Source organism: Pocillopora damicornis, chromosome 5 (genome assembly GCF_964200805.1).
Source record: "Pocillopora damicornis chromosome 5, jaPocDami1.2, whole genome shotgun sequence".
Taxonomy (NCBI): domain Eukaryota; kingdom Metazoa; phylum Cnidaria; class Anthozoa; order Scleractinia; family Pocilloporidae; genus Pocillopora; species Pocillopora damicornis.
The window spans coordinates 7,781,999-7,793,525 of record NC_142674.1 but is presented as its reverse complement, the minus strand read 5'-3'; the positions used below and the strand labels follow the sequence as shown (position 1 = coordinate 7,793,525).

Here is an 11,527-nt window from a genome sequence, read left to right as displayed (position 1 = left end):
AAATTCGATGGAAAGAATGTAATTATCCTGCGCTGTTACAGCCCACATAAGTGCTCTGTTTCGCAAATTGCTAGTGGTAAAGTTTACTCCAGTCAGGTAAACTTTACCCGGTGTGAAACCTATGGGAACAAAGTGCTCTGATTGGTCCATTCAGGTAAAATTTACCCTTATCTGGTAAGCGTTTTTAGTGCATATTGTTTTTGGTAAGGGCACAATGTTTCCAACATGTGTTTAGAGCTGCCATTTTTAGGTGAAGCTCTTTGTTAGCAGAAATTTTCTACTTGCAGGCATGAAAACCCTGATCAAAAGGGAGTAAAATTGTTATGGAAAAGTTTTGATTCTGTCAAAAGCTTACCTGTTCCAAGTTGTCATTCTTGAAGTATACAATCAGCTTCCAACTGAATTCTCTTCTGCCCTATTTTATAAAAAGTGTTTAAGGACTGGGAATGAGGAAAGATTATACAGGAATAAAATGTTTTATTAAACTACCCAATTGGATTCAGTGAGATCAAGTAAAGGACAATACAAAGTGTTTAAACATTTAGGGGTTCTATGTATAGTCATGAGTTCTTAACATCTACAACAATTCATTACTTTGCTCAATAAAAGTTTTTACTTTCTTTCATATTCAAACTTTGTAATCATAACAACAGACTTCTTTTGCAAGGCAAGGGTAATGTTTTGCTTGAAACTGCCATTTACATGTCATCTTTTGACTAAAAGAAAAATGATAGATACTCTCGTTATGAGCTTAGGCCATCTGTGCTCAAGGACCCTCTAACATTTTTAATTTAGTATTCCTTTTATTTTAAGGAAATTCCAGATGTACCACCAAATCCAAAGAACTTTCTAGGACAAACGGGATGGAGAAAATATATTTCCATAAAAGGAGACTTAAGTATATAAAATCTAATTGAAAAATATTGAATCAGTAGTGAAATTCCATGATGAACATTTTCCCTTCAATTTGTGATCACGCAACAAATCTCTTGTCTTCATTTCTGAGATGATAGAAATAATGGAAAAAAGTGAGAGATCATATCTGGTTTGTAATGTAACCAAAAATACAAAGAAGCACACACAGTTGTATCACTAATGATTAAAGAAACAGGAAAAAATTTCAGGAGGAGACATAAAATAAAAAGTACAAATAAAAGTACACATAATTAAAAAGAAACAGAAGGTTTAAATTGGAAGAAAGGAAACCTCGTAACATTGAACATTATTGGGGCAAAAAAGTACTTGTGACAAAGAGTGACTTCAATTTTTGGGTGGTATGGAAAATATGAGAATATTATGAAATCTAAAATGATGGATTCAAATGAAAAAGCGAATATTCTACTCTTGCCCTCAGGTGAAGATGACCGGGCTAATCAGGACTGGGCTCTAGACACTTCCTCTATCATTATCCGGGATATTGATTGATATCCGGTGTAAGCATCACCCACTGTATGACCACTGGGACACTGTCCTACCCATAACTCCACAGTAACCCTGCCTTGTAGAATGTTTTCACAGTATCCCTCTAATGACCTGTGATGAAGCAGATTAGGACTACCAGATGGCCAGTGGTTGAACACAACAGCCTCAATTGTCATTGGTCCACTGCATTCATTTCCATTAAACTCGAAGAACCACCGGTTGCATTTACCTGAAGTGCCTCTCACTGCCATATTTCCTTGGAATGAGACTTAGCTGTATGAGATTTCAGCTTGTTGAATGAGCAATCCTATAAAAAATTTCAAGAAGAAAGTCTTTGCGAGATAATTTGATGAGGACCTTGTGCTTTTCCTGCCTACTTGAATGCACAGATTTGTTACTTGCTATTTTCAGTTTGATAGCATTTCTCTAAGGTCTCTTTCAGAGATGGCTATGACAAATTGGCTCTAACGCTTTATTTATTTTTCATTGCATTTTCTAGATATTTCTGTACCTTAATCTTTCCACTATCTCTACCATCTTCATTTTTCCATACACACTGTTTCCAGTTGGTCTGTGACACTGCACCACTCACGATTTCTCCTTTTTCTCCTTTAGATCCCTGCTCTCCTTTCACACCCTTGATTCCTGGCGGTCCACTACTGCCATGTGACCCTTCATGACTTTTATCTCCTTTCATTCCCATCATTCCAGGTACACCGTTTTTACCAAGTGACCCTGGATTACCCTTTTGTCCTCTTGTTCCCGTCATACCTCTCGGTCCCTTGACACCAGGCTCCCCCTTAGCTCCATCTTTTCCTTGTTGTCCTTGCGGCCCTGAGGCACCAGGAATTCCCGGCATTCCTGGTATGCCATTCGATCCTGGAATCCCAGAAAATCCGGGAGCAAAAACGGATTTCTGAGAAAGTAATAAGAACAAATTGTAATTTGATGAACGTACTTGATATTCATTGATATTTACTTGTCCGCCGAAGTAGCATAGCAGTTTCTTTAGAAATTAATCACGAGGAGAATTTAGCGTCGTTTTAGGAGAAACAGCTTGGAACATTGAATGATCTTATAACATTGTAGAGATATCCCTTAAAGAAATTTTTTTGCAGCAATGTTCTACTTTCTCATTGAAAACTTATAATCGATGAGGGATTTGTTTTGCGCTTAGCTTGGCAGACATGAATGGTAAACTGAGGTATGACAAATGAACACGTCATGAAGTACATGCGATTTTGTAGTAAATAATTGTGGATAAAGCATGCTTAAGAGTACCTCACATGGGTCTTTGTCAGCGCCAGTAAGTGGATTCTGTCGTTGAGGGCTGGTGGTTGTTCCCACGGAACTTACTCCTGTTTTGGATGAGAAAAATAACAAAGCAGCGAGAATCAGAAGCTTCGTCATACTTCGATGGTTACTTTGCGCGATTAGTTCGTGATCTATGACTGAAATATATATCTGCTTATGTACGCGCCTATTTATATCCTAATGAATTTCATGAAATGGAAACTGTCAGTTATGTTGAAATAACAATCTTTTGTTAAGAAGCCTGGAGCTAAATGATAAGGATGTCTGAAACTACTCGAACCCTGACACCAGGTAAACAACTTGACTGTGACATCCTTATCAGTTCACTAGTGAAGCACGTACTGACCAACAGACCAATGTTTCACTCAGATTCAGAGAAATTACGCACAAAAATCTGGGCCACAAAATCTTTCTGATCAAACCTGACATATTAAAAAGGAAAGAAAGTTCGATATGGTCTGTGATATGATGTTCATTTGTCCTTAGCTCTATTTCAGTATTCATGTTATTAGATCCATTCTAAAATAGTATAAACCTTCTTAAGCGCCGCATGTTTGATTTGAACTTGTCATGATGTGGTGTGTTAGATTTTCGTGTTCAAAATCTTGATTTTTTTTAATAATGGTACAAATTGCAGACCCGTCTCACTGATAAGAACTTGAACTGAAACTATAATGAGTTTAATTGAAAAAACAGGTGATAGCACCCATAGGCGTACGTGCCGTTGGAGCTGGGGGGCTGCAACACCCCCCTCCCCCCGCCCCCTCAAATTTTGGGCAACTCAGATTTTTTGGGTAGCAAGAGAAATTTGGGCAGACCAAATTTTTACTAAAGTTTCCATGTTTCGTTTAGTCTTTTTTTCTTTGAAAGAGTTACTTTTTATTTTAAGCTTAAGTCGACGTGGAAAAGACAATTAAATTCATCTCCGGACTGTGTGTTGAGAGCAATTCTGAGCAACACTCATTGTCTGTGCTGATATCTTCAGGGTAAGACGGTCGACGTCATTCCCACTTGTAGAAATGCCAGTGTCGTAGTGAAGAAGGTTCTAACAGCGTTTGGCAGATAGTGTCAGGAATGGGTGGTAAAATTAATAAGTGGTTAAACAATTCTCAGTTTGAATTACAAGAAGCCAGGGCACTCAGACAAATGCCATCGCGCAGCCTTCAAGACCTTGTAGGTGATCACGTGCAAAGACAAACGCGGAATCGCACCACTCTATTAACACTTACTATGCGTCCATCGGCAAGGTGCTGTCCGAGCTTGAGGTCAGGTTTTAGTAAAAATAGTCTGTGCTTTGGGAAATATCTGTTACTGTGAAACACCCAATAAAGAAAGCTTCTCCCGCATTGCAAAATGTTACAAAATGGACGGTGGGATTCTGGAAAACGAGCAGAAAAGGTACGCGATCTTTCGTCGTGTGCGCAGATTAGGCCTCACGACTGTTTCCGAATTGCTAATGACAATACAGGACAATGTTCTATTTAATACGTTTCCACATTTTTCCGAATAAAGTAGTACATATATATCGTTGCAGTGACACCCGCTACATCGTGTTCAACAGAACGATCATTCAGTGCATTGCGCAGATTAAAACTTACTTCTGCAGCACCATGGAGCAACAAAGTATCCGTAAAGGCATCGGAATTAACTTTGAAAGGGCATATGCCAACTCTGTAGCCAATAGATCGTATCATTGATATCTTCGGTCGCCGAAATGGCAGAGACAACTATATATTTCTTTTAACGTGTTTTATGGGCTCATATGATAGATTCATAGGAGAGAATATATTCATTTCGTATGTAGGCCTATGTTAGTTTATCGCATGGCCCCTGTTCCTCTTCGACTGTTTCATAAAAATTTGGGGAACTTACAAGTGCTCTTTTGGGCAAGTGGTTAACTCCTTTCCCTCCCCCCCCCCCCCCCTGGCAAAAAATGGCCCCTACTGGCACCCATGAAAGCATTGGTTAGTTTGACCAGCTATTAAATATCACAGATAACAGTGTTGTAATTCACAAACTGCGGCATGATAAAAGCGGTCAAGCCCTTACATGTTCAGAAGAGTGTTTCTGTGGACTCTGAAACGCCTGATATCATGTTTATTTGTTCTATGGTCGATTACTGTATTCATGCTTACATTGAGGCGGTGAGATATATTTTCTTCTCCAAAATCTGCTTTTGTGTATTAATGGTATAAGTTGCAGACTCGTGTTGTGTGGTTAAAATTAGGAAAGATATTTTCAACAAGACTTAAAGGTTTTTTTTTTTTTTATCAGCGTTAGGGTCACATCTGTTACTGTTATCGGATAACGGAATTTATCTCTCGTATATAAGCCTTTAATGCTTCAGATTATTTTTCACACAGTCTTATGTGCCGTTATATCGCTGGAATAAGACTTCAATAGCTGTATCAGACTGCAGCTTGTTGAGTGAGCAGTCCTATAGAAAATGCCGAGAATACGGTCTTAGCGCAAAAGAATGTTTGATAAGAGTGTTACAGGAAATAATTTGATGATGACCTTGTACTTTTCCTGCCTGCTAGAATGCACAGGAATGCCGTGCCACAACCAGTCGACCCCATCGCCTGAAGAAGACTTGTAGTAAGAAGTCGAAACGTCGCGTTCCACATCGAGTAACTTTGTCGAGAAGAACAAACTTATGATATCATCCAACTACCACGATGAACAACAACCTATTTTATAACAACGATATTTTTGTGTCTCTTGTTGGTATGTTCTCGGAAGTGATGTTTCTATAATTACCACTATTCTGGGTGTTTTATTTTTCTACAAGACTTAAAGGTTTCTTATCAGCCTTAGGGCCACATCTGTTTTTTCAGAGAACGGAGTTTATCTCTAGAATGTAAGCCGCCTTCAATGCTTCAGATTATTACACAGTCTTATGTGCCTCTATCTCACATGGTGCACAGGTATGGTGTCAACTTCCAAGGTTAAGAAAACACCACCACGTGAAAATATCTTTGCATATTTTTTTAATAGAAGTTAGTAAGAGTTAGCCATGGCTAGAGTTGTAGCAACAAGATATGTTACATAAGATAAGAAGATCTTGGAATCCAAGATTTATGGTGCCTTCCACCCAGTTTGCTTAAACCATTTCCCCTCTATGTTCAAATACTTTTCCAACTGAGCATCAAATTAAACTGGCGTAATAACGTGTTTGATTTAGGACATAGGTGATTGCATTCGTTAGCTTGACCCTTTTTCAACTATCACAGATAACAATTTTTTTTATTAGAAAATGCAGCAGTGAAAGGTGGCCAAGCCCTTAGATATTCAAAGAGGGTAATCAGTTTGTAATTGTGGTACTACGTCGGTTAGGGGTATTACAGGATTATTTGGTTTTATCAGCTGAACTGATAACGTAAATTGGCCAGTGTAAAGAGTTTCAAAAGCGTCTGCCATGTTAACAACCTACATTAGATTTATCTCCTTTTAATCCTGTCATTCCAGGTGCACCACGGTCACTACGGTCCCTTGACACCAGGCTCCTCCTTAGCTCCATCTTTTCCTTATTGCCCTTGCGGTCCTGGGGTGTCAGGAATTCCCGGCATTCCTGGTATGCCATTCAATCCAGGAATCCTAGAAAATCCGTGAGCAAAAGTGGATTTCTGGAGAGAAAAAATAAATACAGATTGGTTAGAACAACAACCACAAAAAAACAACAAGAAAACACCTGTCCATAAGAGCAGAGAAATTTCGTATAATGGTGATATATGGAATAAATTGGAGATTTTGTTGATATTCCCTTTCTTTGATCTTTCCACTATCTCTACTATCATCCTTCTCCACACACACTGTTTCCAGTTGGTCTGTGACACTGCACTATTCACGATTTTTCCTTTCTCTCCTTTAGATCCCTACTCTCTTTTCACACCCTTGATTCCTGGCGGTCCACTGCTGCCACGTGACCCTTCATGATCTTTATCTTCTTTCATTCCCATCATTCCAGGTGCACCATTTTTACCACGTGACCCTTGATTTCTTTTTTCTCTTCTTATTCTCGTCATCCCTCATGGTACCTTGACACTAAGCTTTCCCTCAGCTCCCCAGGAAATAATTAAGTTGTTGTCATCAAGTTCGGGGAATGACACAGGAAAAATATTTCAAATTTCATTGAAGCATCGCACCATCTTGTGCATTAATATTTGAAGAATATTCTGGCCAAGTTTCATCAAAATCCGAAAGAACTACATACACTATTAATTTGCTTAAGTAGGGGCAAACTTGGGTAAAAACAAACCCAGAGTTTTCAACCTCTAAAAAAATTCAGTTTTCGCACCTCATTTAAGTGTGTGTCGATGCGGTAATGGCACCAACCAATTAGAGGCGATATCAAGCTCCTTGGCCAAACTCGTGGCAAAGAGGTCCGTGAAAATTCAAGGGAAAGGTCACCTTGCGACGGAAACGAATGGGTCAAATGGGTTAAACGAAGTCCAAAAACTCTCCAAGAGAAGCAAAGAGAAAGGTCAGACATTTTTGCTTCATCAAAATCATCTGTCTTCGATTTATTTGGGCCAGGCTTTCTATTGGATTTGGCGCAAAGTGACTTCTCTTTATGACCGTTTCATGGAGACTCTTCCTTCTCAACGTTTTGGGGAATGTGACAGATTCACTTCTTTTGTGCAATTATTACACCTTTCATTCCTTGGTATTAGCTACCCTAAAAAAACTCTTTTAGCCGAATGTCACATTCTATTCTATTCTATTCTAAATTTTTTCTTTCCACCAATTAAACTTAATGATTTCTCTGATTCAAGAGCAAATAAACGACATTTTTGAAAATTTTGACAAGATTTTGTTGACAGTAAACCTAAGTTAATCTCCTAGGAATATGAAATATTATTGGGAATCTTAGAACTGAACCTCATTGTAACTTTTTCTTATTAATATAAATGAACTAGTGATGAATTATTGACGATGGGTTCATCAAATGTGAGCTAATAAATAAATTACCTACAAAACTAATTATTTGCTTCTGCATAATGCGGTGTCCCTTATAGGCTGCTATAAAACCTGGATTTATTCCAACCTGTGAGAGAAAGGAGCCATAAATTTGTCCAAAATAGATGCATATATTACTTACTGAGTTTTATCAATCAAGCAACCACTATCTGAAAACATAGGCATGCGTAAAATGCAAGAGTTATTTTTTAGCTAGGTAGGTCGAAATGGGCCACTCTGTTTTCCTAATGTTTTCATAACTTTCAAAAGAAAAAAATATCGCATTACTTCACTTCAAGAGAAAGAGAAGAAAAATGATTTATCTAACCTCACACAAGTATTTTTGTGGTCTATTGTCTCTATTGTCCAACTACTTCTGAGGAGACTGACCCCAACCAAAGATATATTGCGATCTCGCATGAGGACTTTGCCCTATGTGTGGTATGAAATATGCGATAAAATGCAGGTTGTTTACAAGGAATTAACACGCAATTGGTTAATTCCAAGGTTGCTGAAAGCCAATTTTATGCGTAGAAAAAGTAAAAATGCGGGAGAATGCGTGGAAAATTCACTATCAGTAGCATAAAGTTCCATGTGAAGTTTTTCAGTGGTACTGGATAACGCGGTTCGAATACGTGATAAATGCAGGTTGTTTTCCAGGAAATGGCATGCGATGGAGCGAAGTCTAATGTGGCAAAATGGAATTTGATTGGCCAAATACAATTCAAGCACGTGAAAAATTGCCTAATGTTCATGTAGTGCAATGATTGGGTATGTTCTTATTGGACTTTGTACGTTGTTTTCATAATACTTAATGAAATGTACGTTGTTTGGTGTGTGCGTTGTGAGAAAAGGTGCGGGAAAAACACATTTTAACTTAAAAATTATACACTAGAAGTAAATGCGAACCTTTCATATCCCGATAGATCTCGACCTCACACGACGAGGCTCTTGCAAAAGCCACAATCATAACACTTGTCAAATAAGCCCAAATTTCTGGTTAATGTAGACCTGATTGGTGCGAGCAATATACCACTCTTCTCGTTAAAATAGAGTTTTTTTTCCTTAAAAAAAAGAACAGTTCAATTAAACGTCCAACTAATTCTCTAACTCTAAAACTAGTCCAGGAAAGTAACGTCAGCGACTCTCTCGTCATGAAATGAAAACATTCCTCATCTGCAGCTCCAGACAGCCATATAAGATACATCAATATGCTTATAAACAGAATATCCAGATTGTAGTCTAGATGTTCTGGATGCTTTAGATTCAACACATCTTCTTCAGACATTTCTCCAAATGTTTTTACTTAACGTCTTGGCTTTTTTGGACTTTTCCAGGTGCTTCTGCATTGTTCTTTCAAATTATTTGTTTCTTTAGCTTCATCCTGATTTTTTTCTGTTGCAAAACAAAAAAATCAATCGGTCAAAATGCCTAATCCATCAAAATGTATATCAACAGCTGAAATGTTCTTTCTGAAAGCTTTTATTAGTGCAGAGTGACACACAAGTGATCTCGTTTGGTTAAGGCAGAAATATAAATGCCACTCACAAGTAAGGGCTGTAACGAAGGGATCCCTCTTTATTCTGCATCCTTTTATTCGTGATCGCGTTAAGTTTCAGTCGTGAACCAGGGCATACATACATACACGCCCACCGATTCACCAAATCGATGAGCTTATCGTTCTTAAAAGTTATGCGCCTGTAGTAAGATCACCAGCGGTAAAAAGTACAAAGAATCTGGTATATCAAATATGCTGACTTTCAACACGGCGGCCGACTGAAATTACAACGGGCTTTTTTACCTTTGAGAATCCATGTTTGTAGAAAAAGTAGGAACGATTTTACGGCGCCTGTGTGTGCATTAAGTCTTGCCCTTTTTTATTGCTGGAGCTGGGATTGAGCTACTTATGATGATGACGGTTCGCATTGGAAAGGAAAGTTTTTGTAAGTGAGCTTAACTATTAATCGTGTACGTTGATCTGGTAAAAGTACTGTCTTCTTTTATTTATATTTGGTTTTTATTATTCAAAGCTTTATCAACAGTTCGAACACATTTTATTTTAAGTGGGTCATTTTTGTTGTATAATTCTCCATATGAACTATTCACGACCACTTTGAATAATAAGACTTTGTTTGCTGCATGAGGATCGCTTGCAGTTTTAAAAGGGCGCTGTTGACTTTTCCTTTCGTAGTCGCAAAGGACTGGGTTAAATTTCTTCACAGCTCCATATGCCATTATGCATACAGTACTTGGATAATGAAAATAATGGCGTAAAAAGTAGATGGTCTCTGTGACTACGGCTTTGTTTTTAAGTGTAGGACTCCAGTCACCATCAGAAACGTTGGCATTTGCTAAGTGGGAAAATTGAAATTTTTTTGAAATCTTTAAATTTGAAGTGATTCCTTTCATTTTAAATTGACTTTGAGAGAGGTATTGTACAAAAATGAATCAGCTGACGCAAAAGGAGAAACGTAAACAGTCATTTGTGATGGTCATACTTTGCTAACCCTTTAACTCCCATGAGTGACCAAAACAGAGTTTCTCCTTACAATATCAATGCAATATTAAGCAGAAAAGTGATGAGGATATATCAAAATATCAAGAAGCAATTGTTAGTTGATCCAATACCAAGTTCTCCAAACTCACATCACAAGAATTGTATGGCAGAGAGTAAGGAGAATTACTAATGAGATCTTGAGAGTGAAAACATTAACCAGAAAGTAGACAAATGAAGATCAAACCTCTTACTTGTATGTCCCACAGATGAAGTTTATGTCAGAAAAGAGTCAGAAAGATGTCTAGAAAGAAGAAAACAAGAACAAGAAATTGTTCATTTATCTTTGCCTGAATGTATCGAAGCGTAATGAAACAAAAGATAAATGGTTTCTTGAATTCCCAAGCACGAGTGCATTTGTCGGCAGTGTGTTTTAAGTGCCGGCGTGAGATTATGGGAAAGAAGTGTGATATGTAAACTAGCAAGTATATATTCGCTGAACAGTAAACAAGTTTCATTGTGGATTTTTACAAGCGGACAGTTAAATTCTTAGCTCGTTCTTCCTATCTCGTCCATATGGCGCGGGGCCGTCGTGGTCGCCCTGCTTCAGTTCGTTCTCATGCTTCGAGAGTCAACCCGGACATTGAAGTCCCTGTTGTCCGGCCGTCCAGGTCAAGAGAACTTCGAAGTTCAGGCCATCGTAGTTCTCGCTCACATGTTGCAGCTTCAAGCGGTTCTGGTCGTAGTGCTTCGCCTTCGCGAAGGAGTGTCCGCGAGCGTTCGCACCGTAGAAGTCGCTCGGCTTCTCGCAGCCCTGAGCCCTCAACGTGGGCAAAGGAAATCTTAAAGGCCTTGGAGACGAAAACGCAAGAGGTCAAGGTTGTCAGAGAACAGCTCGACTCATTAAAACGCAAGTCTGTGGAGGAGGAGCCCGAGTTCAAATATAAGAGTAACAAGAAACAGTTTAAGTTCAACTCTGACGTCAAGGATAAGTTCAACCAGATTTTAGAGAGGGCTGGGGCGGATGACGCCATCACTAAGATTGCCAACGAAGGTATGTCACTTCTTGATAACAGAAATAAGCTTATTTCTATTGCTGACCGGGATGGCTGGGACGTGGTAGAATATTTTGAGGCGGACCCCCTCACTAAAAATGACGAAGAGGAAAAGAAACTTCGTGTCGCGCGCAAGGAAGCAGAGAGGTCTCGGGAGAAACGAAATCGAAAAAATAGTCTGAGAAGCAAAATGGGAACTCGTTTTAAGTCTCAGTCTACGTCTTCCAAAAGCGGCCCCGGTGCTAACTTTGGCCCATCACATAGAATCGTGGATTTCCGCCCA

The 11,527-nt window shown here is 38.8% G+C and overlaps 1 pseudogene across 1 annotated transcript; it reads right to left on the bottom strand.

Annotated features, from left to right (window-relative positions):
* Positions 1-460: 460 nt before the first annotated feature.
* On the bottom strand, positions 461-2,832 carry LOC149044956 (uncharacterized; annotated as a pseudogene). The gene is made up of 3 exons (XR_016187025.1): positions 2,704-2,832; positions 1,934-2,338; positions 461-1,729 (listed from the first exon to the last, which is right to left on the bottom strand). The product of XR_016187025.1 is annotated as an uncharacterized LOC149044956 (transcript).
* Between the last annotated feature and the right edge of the window lie 8,695 nt (positions 2,833-11,527).